Consider the following 10997-nt stretch of genomic DNA (forward strand, 5'->3'; position numbering starts at 1 on the left):
TGGCGGTCAAAGCTCCGTAACTGTTGAGGAATCCGGTTGTTTTGGTGTAATATCCGCGAAAAGTGAGACGTCGCTGGCTGTCAGTCTCCCGGCGGGGCTCCTCATCGGCCACAAAAGTGCTGATTCAGTGGCGGGTCACGGAGCCTTGTGTCCTTTTATGGTCCAAGTGTTTTAATGTGGGAAAGTTCCGACGAGAGGAGGAGATAGAAAGGAAGAGAAAACACACATACACACGCACGCACACACACACCCACGGCCAACCTGCAGCATCCTTCCTTTCACTCGCCACTCGAGCTGCACTGTGTGCGTGCGCGTTCACTTTGCATCACGAAGCCTTTTGGCTCAAGAGTGCAACACGTCCACTGGCGAATCACGAAGGCGTAAAAATCTGTTCGCCGCTGCAAAATCACATTGGTCGTTTGACTTTCAATGCGGGCATATTTCAGTTTTACCATTGGGAGGTGACGTCATGAACACGAGATTGAAAGGCGAGCTGTGGACATTAAAAAAAGAAGGTAATTAAGTGGAAAGGTTAAAGTAGCATTTCAAACTGGCAATGGCATCACATTATCAGCCGTATACTATTTGCCGCTTTCTTATCACCCCCAAGTGTATGTATTTTATTCATAAAAAAAAATCCACATTAATTGATTCACTGTGAATGTTAGAAAAAGAATGGAACATGAACACGTGTTTACATGCATTTTATTGTGAGTAAAAAAGTCAAAGTGAAATAATCAAAGTGACATTAAAAATATTTATGATGCATGTAGGAATGAACTGGTTCGTTTTGTGTAAAATAAACCTATTTGTGGATTGTAAAAAAAATGAAATTAATTGAGCTCATCTAATCATTGGGTGATTGTCGAAAAATGTTTTTCAAAATGTAATTACTAAATACATAAATGCACCCCCATTTCATTTTTAAAATCAAATGTGCCCAATAGAGCACCTTTTCCAAGTGTAAAAAAGAGGTTATTTTCTGGTAATATTAAACATAAGAAAAATCCCCCCCCCTAAAAAAAATCTCACCTACATCCTGTTGTCACCGGGTCAACATATTGTACCGAGCAGCCTGGACTGGTATACCCGCGTATGCGTCGTACACCGTTAGGCCGATTTGCAAGCCGACGTAACACCGCATTCCTTCACCGTGGTGACATTCACAAGGCTTGTGTTTTTCCCTAAAGAATGCAGCCGCATTCAAACACTGTTAAATTATAACAGAGAGGAGGAGGAGGCGGCGGCTGATTTAGCGGCTGTGGCTGCAGCATCCATCCATCCGCTAAGGCAACTTAACAACAAGGCTGCTGTCATCATTTGTCAGATAACACAGCGACCGTAAAGTGGTTTCCTCATCAGGCTGCCGCGCTCCACTGCCTTTGTATTCCGCAACGCAAAATGACTCAACTTCATCTCGTTATCAGAACAATGCAGCGGAATAACCTGGGAAGTTGTACGGTTGGGCCACTGCAGCGGCCTGACTTTAAAGTTTAGTGCAAACAGAAATGAATGGATGTCTTACAGAAGAACGTGAGATGAATCACTGGTCTTACTTTTGACCAGAATCTTTTGACCAGAATCTATTGTGGGCCTATCCCCCCCCACCAATAATAATAATAATAATAAACAAAAAAAAACCCACAATTGAAATGTTCAACCAAACAACAAAATTTTGTCAAACGCAACTCCGCTAACGTCATGCTAACAGAAACTAGCATCTGTGTCATGGTAATCATAAACCTTGAAACAGCTGCTACATTAGCACACACGCAGCATCACCGCAACAAAACAGGACAAGTAAAATGCTCCCAGGCATATATTGTCTTGCAGTGAAGCCACAGCCGGTTGAGACGAAGCCTCGGGCGCTGTAACTTCGCGGCCACTCGGCTAATTGTCACCCTGTGGTGGTGTTGACTGTGACTCCTGCCCTCGTCGAATGTCTTCCACTGATAGCGGCCTCAACCGATAGCTCATTACTCAAACGTGTCGTGAACAAGCTTGAGGCGCTTCTTTGATAAAACACCAAAACAAAAACACACACGGGAATGTGAGAAATTGCCGTGTGTGTGCGCGCGCGCGTGTCTATCTATCATCGGCCACATCAAGGCGGCTCTGCCCGCCAACACTTCAACGATGTCGGAGGCGGCTCAATATTCCGCCGCGGCCGTACGACGGAGCGATCTGCATCAGCATCATACGCGCTTCTCGGCTGCCTTAACGTTGTAATGAGAGCCGTGCTGGAACGAAAGATGCTAACGTTTTTTGATTGACGCTGTCAAGTGTTTTCTCCCGCGATATCGCGGTTCATCATTCATGGCCCTGCGTTTGTAGGCTCTGTTTGCTGCTCCGTGGGTTGAAGTAGCAGTTGTTTGGAGGTTTTAGAATGACCATAACATCTATGGGCATTTCCATTAGCCTGTTGATTGCATTACGCATTGCGTGTTAGCATTAAGCTAGCAAACTGTTGTTTGACAAAGTTGTGTGTTTTTGTTTTGTTTTTGTTTTGTCTTTTACAGCGAGTGAGTCAGAACAGGGCATAAGCAGCATTTTTTTATGTGTTCTAAAATATACACAAAATGTTTTTTGTTTTGAAATATGGTCTCTCTACATTGCAAAAGTACAAATACAGTGGAAGATAGAGATCGGGTTTCGGCCAGAGAGCGTACATTATAGCTGTCTCTGGCAACCCAACAAGCATGTGAATCATCTCGTTAATCAAAAATATGAATACTTGAGATGATGTGCCTTTTTTTTTTTTTTTTTCCCGAGGAGATCTGGATCGTCTTGCAAGCGTCGTGTTCCCACGACCCGCAGCGTTGCCATGATACCAAAGCGTCTGTCATCAGGCCAAATGTTTCAAACACAGAGGAATTAACGCTACCATTTTGGCAGCTTATCGCTGTTTGACATTTGGCTGCAGGGGATTCTTGATTTATCATTTACTCAAATAATTGACAAAAACATGCTTGAAGACTCAAAATTGTCCAAAGCAAAAAAATCATCTGTGCCCTGCAATACGGGTTGCATGATTTTTATTTTTTTAGTAGTTGACGCCAAGCAAGGTTGATACAATTAACGATAGTTGATTTCACTTAGGCATCCGTGTCGTTAATTCCAAACAGGTGATTGGCGATTAATCGACTTTGAGCTACAATCGTCACTGCGCAGTGCTTTTGTCGACGAGTCTGCTCCAGGTTCACGCGACCTCCATGAGGACAAGCGAATTTTGTTTTTGGACCTTTGCCAGTTGGTTTCCAGTGAGTTGGGTTGCATATTAAGCGATTTATTCCCGAGGTTAAAGCAGAGCAACCGGAGAGCGCCGTCTGTCTCGCAGACAATCTCACACACCCACACGGAGGTCAAATGGAGCTTTTACTGCTTGACTCTGTTTATGTCTGAAGCCATTAACGGACGGTTGTTACTGCCGCAAGTGAGCGTAGACGAGTCGGACGTCGGGCGGTCCGTCAGAGGTGACGTGGCGGATGCGCGCGTCGCTGGCGAGACCTTCGAGCCAAGCGCAAACTCACCTCCATAGAAGGAGCAGCGCCGCATTCCTGCGCCACCCTCAGCTCCGGATTTTGACTGAGGTTAAATCATTTTGGTTTTGGGGAATGTTTGCCGGGGATGGAGGTGCTCACATGAGGAAGAATTCTTTTTATTTGTCCCACTAAGGAGACAAATAACCGTAGCCCAAACCCCGACCTGAACTCTGCAAACACAAACAGTTCAGCGGCACATGTCAAGAGACAACCGAACACTCACCGTCACCTATTCTTTATCCTCTGCGAAGAATGACTAATATCAGTGGGGCACCGATAAATTTAGAGGAGGCAAGAGGTCTCAATGTTCAGAATATACTGCAGGTGGCCTCAGGTGAACAGCACAATGTCCATTCCAATGATGCAATGTGACAAAAACCTTTTGTTTAATTTGTTTATTTTTTTAAGTCCTCTGTTGCTCAAATATTCGGTGGTGAACTATTTTAAAAAAAAAAAAAAATCACGAAAGTCCTATACCGTGACTCTTATTAAAACGTGGATTCTCTGGCGTATTTTTGTCCAGTAACTTTAAGGATAACTTTGAATGAACATTAAAACGTCGCCATTGGGGCTGTGACATTGACTTATGGACTTGCAAAGCTAAACATGGCACGATGTCGCCCCAATTTCAACTCTGCATTCCTAGAATTTTGCCCCCCGCCACCCCCACACACACACAAAAAAAAAAAATGCGGCAGTCGTCTTGGAAAGTCGACAAAGTGCCTTCATCAGGAAATTCCTATTTTATTAGCTTGCGAGAGAATATTTGTTTCTCTTTTTTTACTGTTACCAGAGGTGAGCAGAGTCGCCGACAATTCTACTCAAGTAAGAGTATTGTTACTTTCGAAAAAATATGACTCAAGTCAAAAGAAAAATCCCTCAAATGTATCCGAGTAGTCACATTCCCGGCGTGCTGTCCCAAATGAACATCTCAAGGTTTTAAAAAAAACAAAAAACAAAAACATACCACCAAATTTGGAAATACCTGCTAGATCAAGCTCCAAATTTAGCCTCTCCCAATACTCGCCCTCAGCCGGCGGAGACGCGAGCCTCCGTTCTTGGATAAACTCTCGGCCGCGAAAGTTATTTGTTGTGTTTCCCTCTTGGGCGCAGTTTGTCTTGCGCTGTCCCGGCCGGGCCGGTGAGTTATGGCGGCGGGGAGCGCTCGCTCGGGCAGCTGCCGGGAGTTTGACCGCTGATGGATGGGCGAGGCCCGCGACGGCCGAGAGACGTCATCCTGCGAAGGGAAGCGGGCGGCAACATTCATTCATTCATGCATTGCTTTAGTCATGGGGGCCACTGAAGAGTCTGTCCTCAAACGTTCGTCAAAATCCTTGCACATACCAGAAAGCCACAGTCAATGAGCAAAAAATGGTCATACACACCAACGATTCACTGATAAACTCACACCCCAAAAAACCCTCCCCCCAAAACATTTGGACACACATCCAAAAAGTTCTCGATTCTCCATTAGCCATCCCTGAGTGAGCGGCAGCTGTTGATTTGGGCCCGCATAGGACGTCTGTGGCTCGGCGTGATGTCATGAGATGGCAGATAAATAGCGTGCCAATCTTGGGCAGCCGTTCAGCGCCCCATCCCCCCGACTAATTTATGTCATTGGACTGGCAACAAGGTTTGCTGTAATATAAAGTCAAAGCTGAAGAAGTGTCTGACACTGCTCTGCTTTTAGAGAGTCACGTCAAGTCAGAAAACAACAACAACAAGGTGACCTGGCCCATTTGGGAGATGACATTAGCATCAGGGAAAGAAAAATGACAGAAATTAGCATATCTGCTTGCCGTGTTCAGTGGAACAGGTTAAATACATTTTAGTATGACCTACCTTATATTTGAAATCCGTTTTTAAAAAATATTAGAGACATAATTTTCATTTCCTTCTCAGTCTGAAATTTAAGCTAGCTGGCTAACTAGCTTGCTAGCTTTTTTCTTTTTAAGTGATTTTACTGATGAGGTCTACTGACCATAGAGCTAATCAGTGAGCCATTTTGTCTTTGTCGTAGCAGAAGTTAACTTAGCAAGTTTAAAAACAACAACATATTTTCCTTGTCTTTATTTTACTTGAGCTGAGTTTTTACTCAGTCTTATATCATTTTTAAGCTGCTGTGTTTCTGTGGCAGTCCTTACAGGGGTAAAAATGAATCCATTTAGCTAAAGTTAGCTAAGGGTTAAGCAGGTTGAAATAACTTATTTTGGTCTTGATTTTTCTCAAGCAGTCGCGCCTTCTCTTTGTAACAGCACAAACGGATTCTATCGAGCCCATTTTATGGACGTTTACTTTTCCTGCTCGGGGGGCTGAACATTGATCCACTTTCCCTTTAACACAGCTAAAGTTAGTTTGAAAAAAAAAACACCAAAAACACAACAACAACTTGATTTTTCTCAAACTGCTGAAGTCTCCCGGACCCACAAACCTTCTTTCTGTGCTGCATGTACATCTCACCACCCGCACTGTCATGTCCTGCTAATGTATTTGTGACACTTAACATGCAATAGCGGCCCTATTTGGTGTATCTGTGTTTGTGGGTGTATGTCCCCCCACCCCCACCCCCCTTCCACCTTTTCCCTGTATTGACTGTGTTCCCGAGCAGCCGAGGAGTTATGTCCCCCGAGCGGGCCGCCCAGTTTAGCCACTGATTCCATAAATGCGACACTTGTGAGGAATTTGGCTATCCTTCACCTGCCCACCGGCAGCCCCGCGGGTCCCGAACGTGATCCGACTTGGCGCCGTGCTCATTTGGAACTAAGTGGCAACACAATAAAACTTCCGCAGTGGGAAGCTGGTACATTCAGTCAGAAATGAATCATATATTTTTATTTTTAGGCCGGATGATGGCTAGCTGAGCCGCTGAGATGTTTCTAACGACGATAATGATGTTGCTAAAGCGGCAGGTGGGGGTCAGTGTGGAGATGATGAAGAGAAGTCCAGCTGGAACGTTGAATAACAGCCTGAAGCCGTGGTCTTGTTTTTTTGCCTTAAAAAGATGGTATTCTGGCGCACGCAAACACACACACACACACACACACACGCACACGCACACACACAGGCGCGCACAGTCGGCCTTAACTATTTTTAATCCCCACTGAGAACCTTTCAGCCGCATTCATTTTTATCTTCTCCAATTTGAAACGATATGTTTGTTTGTTTTTTTTTGACAGTACAGTATTCAGGCACAATTCCGCACATTCAGTGGAGTGCCTCGTTGTGCCGTGACAGGCCGCCCAGCACTCGGCCCTGACATGCAGCGTGATTAAGAGCGTCAAGCAGAGGCAGAAAAGGTCCCCAACTAATCTCCAGTAATAGTCTTGGTTTCCCACGAAGTCGAGGCGATACTGTACACACCCGAAGGTTTTGTTGTACGCTTCGTTTGTACGCGTTGCTGCTCGGCGGGTGTTAAAGTCGCAGTCGGTGGCAGTCACCTGACACGTTAGCATGAAGCTAACAGACTTTTGTGATTTTCAATCATGTGATTCGGTACAAGCGATTCAGTTGTTTATATTTACCCTTATAAAATGTGAAGTGAAACGCAGTCCGGTTTGTGAATCAATGTCGCCACAGAAAACGTCAGACATGTGGATTTAGTTAAGCGTTTTGCTCCGAAGACGTGGACCCCCGACGTTCATTTTTCTCTTCTCCGGTCCTGACAAATATTCAGATGTTTGGACTGCAGCTTGAACCTCAACTTTGATGTAAAGTGGTTGATAATCCCGCCGTAAAACGGTTACGAGCACAGGATGTGCTCTTCAGTCGAAGCCGAGCTTACTGTAAAGTCGGCGGAACCGAAAGCAAGTCAAACGCAACGATTGCGAGGACAGAAGTTAATTCGTTGTTTTATGGTGAAATGTCACACTGGCGTTACGCGCGCTTGTGCTTTCGGAAGTTTGGCGAGCCAGCATCTCTAGTGGGACGGGGGGGCGGCATAGTTTAAGACCAGCCGTAATCCTCAGAACTCTTTCCAAAGTGATGAAGACTTGTTATTTTCTCGTGATTGTTGAATTTTCATCATTTGGGAAGAAAATCCTCTTAAGAATGAACTCAATCACGCGCTTATTTCAGCGCGTCTTTGCTTTGATGTCAAGTAGCCTCCCAAGTTTTCCTCCCTCCCGTCTGCACTTGAAGCTCGCGACTTTGTTTACGAGTCGGCGAGGAGATAAAATAGCCGAAACCTTTTAAAGAGCCGCAGCAACTCAACTGTTCAGCTCAAAATCGAAGCCCTTTTTTTTTTTTTGACTGGCATTTGTCATTGTTGAGTTTCATTCGCTATTTATGTCACGCCCCCCCCACCCCAAAACACAAAGCGGCATTATTTTATATACGGTGTCCATTTGGTGTATTTTCCATGTCTCCATTTGTTGTGAATTGAGGTTTTTTTTTCTTTCAAATTTCAGGTTAAACTAATAATTTTATTGAGGGTATTTGGATCATTTGGAAAATTAAAATGAACTCCGAGAAAATTTTTCCTCAAACCAGATAAGACGCTGCAATGGTAAGAACATGTTCTGCTTTGTGAATAAAAAAGAATCACAGTTCAGTGTCCTCTGTCATAAAGCGACTGATTTGATCTCACCGATCTGATGATGAGTTTGTCATTTTTGGGGGGCTCGGAGTTCCAAGCTCTGAGTTGTGGCAAATTTACGACATACGACTTGCGGGCAGACGAGTTTGGGCACGTACTCTGCGATCACGTAAATACATATTGGCAGTAAAACGCGTAAGTCACAAATCGGATGATGCAACCGCCGTGAATGTTCGCTTCACCGAAGACTCTTTCTCAGTCGGCCTTTGGCGTGAGATTTGTTTGTGAATGATTTATATGCGGCCTGCGATTGGCTGGCACTCAATCCGGGGTATCCCCCGCTTCTCTCGCCAAAAGTCAGCTGGCATCAGCTCCAGCTCACCCATTACCCAATTGTCCTCAATTGGATGGCTAGCCCCCTTCTTCACTGTCGCTTTAGCGATATTGCGCGGAGTAAAACAGCAAACCAGGTGGTTGCCTTCAAGGTTGCTCTTAGCCCGCGTTGTTGATTGCATTCTGTACGTCTGCCTTTTTTTTTTTTTTAAACTGACGTTGGCGTATTGACACTTTAGCCACAATGGACTGCACCTGCCAAGAAGCGTGACACCACCCGTCACTGTTTCCGCTTCTTGGATGGGTTGCCACATTTTCTTAGTCTGTTATTGCATCACGATTAAAAAATAAATTGTATAAAAATCGTAATAAAAGCTAAACGTGTTCATGAACTCGAAATTTTGTGTAATCCAAGTTTACTATAGTTAAGAAAACAAATGACAAAAATGGGGGAAAAAAATGATATATCATAAAAATAAAAACTACATTTTAACATTGATAAAACGAACGAGAATTATTGCGAGAATGTTTTCTGTCTTTATCTTGGTCAATTCATCGCATACCTGAGCTCTCCGGCTTCATTTTAAGTGTATGTATTTCGACGTTGCTGTACGCCCGTAAAGAAGACGGAAGGTCAAGCACTTGTTTGAGAATTGTTTTCTTTTCTTTTCTTTTTTACGCAATACTTTGTGACCACTTTTTTTTTTAATCTTGCACACAACAAACACTCCAAATATTTAAAATAAAAAAAAACTAAAACTAATACTAAAACTAATAACAACTAAACTACAAGGAAGGTGTTTTTGAAAAAATGGAAACTAATAATAACTGACACAAAGCTCTGAAAACTCATGAAAACAAAGAGGTTTTTTTTTAAAAAGTCAAAAACCAATAATAACTATTATGAAAACTCCCAAACTATTCCAACCCTGTTGTGACCTGTCGCCGCTTTCATCTCGTCTCTGCAACGCAATTTAATGTGCCGTTGCTCGGATACTTTTCCCATGAAATGCTGTTCACACGGCAGCCGCTTGACATGTTTGTGGATGAGGAAGCAGCCATTTCATTCCACATCATCCCGAAATGTATTTCACGCGACAGTAAAATTGTCTTCAGGCGCCATTCGCGCATGCCTGTCGCCATGGCAGCCATTGATTTAAAAGCCGACTGTCCTTCTGTCCTCCCGCCTCCTGTTGTTCCTTTTCCACCATCTGCCCTCTCCTTGTCTCATCGTTTCAGATTGACTGCGGGCCAAATTAGCATCCCGCAAACAAACATGGCGGCCGCGCGCACAGGTGTAAATGTTGATGACGCAACGGGGGCGGCGTGCGCCCCAACGAACGAGCGGCGCGCTCGTCAACGACAGACGGATCAGTGTTGGGCTCGTCACCGAGATGCCGGACGCTCAAAGGCGCTTCGGCGAGCAGAAGTGAGCGGCGCAAAGACGTGAAAAATCACTCCACAACGTCGGGCCTTTCATGACGGCGGCTGTCGTCCGAGCGACAGCCTTTCGGGTGAAGCTCTCAGAGGTCACAGCTTCACCTGGAGAATGATGGAGACGATGATGCTGATGCTGATGATGCTGATGATGTAACGGCGTGGCTTTACAATCCATCTCGTCTTCCTCAGCGGGCGCTTTGTTCCCGACTCGGTGATGTTTTTCCAAAGGTGACGGCAGGCGACATGATGTTCCGTGACACAAATGAGCCTGAGTGTTGTTTTGTATTCACGGGCACGCCTTGACGCTCACTCCTTTCCCGGAGGCTTTAAACCTCATCCGAGTCTTTAACCTAAATTGGGAGGATCTGGGTCACTTGCGTCATTCTATTCTTTTATTGTCGCATTTCCTTCAGTGACATGACCAGTCAGAACATTGTTGTTGTTTTATTGAACCCTGTTCGCTGTGATCCAGACCCAGCCGCGATTGATGCGCGCATTTGGCCTCCCACTTTTCCACCTTTGGCTAATAATGTTCTTGAGCAGAGAGAGCGGACACGTTCTTGTCGAGGCCGAAGCCGAACCCACCACATCAACACAGTGTAGCAGACTGCTGCCTCCAGGAGTGAAAACGCTCCTTTCCTCCACACTCTGAACTATGCTCCCGAAGGAGAACGCGCTTGTTCTGCCTGTTCAGTCCCCGGATGCCTTCCCTTGGTCACCGTGGTAATGAAATCCATGTACCCCATCCGTCATTGGCCTAGCTGTCTATGGGGCACCTCATTTCCACAAGGCGAGAGTCTGGGTCTATTTTATGCTTATCTCTCTGCCTGATATTTTGGGACAAAGTACTTTAAACTTGCAGTCGTGTTGGTCGGATGCCAATGTGAATATCATCTATATATCCAATGCAGGCCATTGGCTCCATAACGCCGTGTTTGTTTTTCCAATTTAAGGAATCTAATTAGACAGGAATGAAGACCCAACGTGAGAATGGCTGAACTTTCACCTTGGACTGTTTGCACTGTAGCTCCGTATGATAATTAGACAGGCAGATCTCCCCGAAATGAAAGCAACCGATGTTTTTTTTTTTTTTTTAACTTGCGTTTCTTTTTCCCGTCGTTTCAGCAGCAGAAACCGTTTCTAAAAAT

This window comes from Hippocampus comes, unplaced genomic scaffold (genome assembly GCF_001891065.2).
Source record: "Hippocampus comes isolate QL1 unplaced genomic scaffold, H_comes_QL1_v1.1 scaffold197, whole genome shotgun sequence".
NCBI lineage: Eukaryota > Metazoa > Chordata > Actinopteri > Syngnathiformes > Syngnathidae > Hippocampus > Hippocampus comes.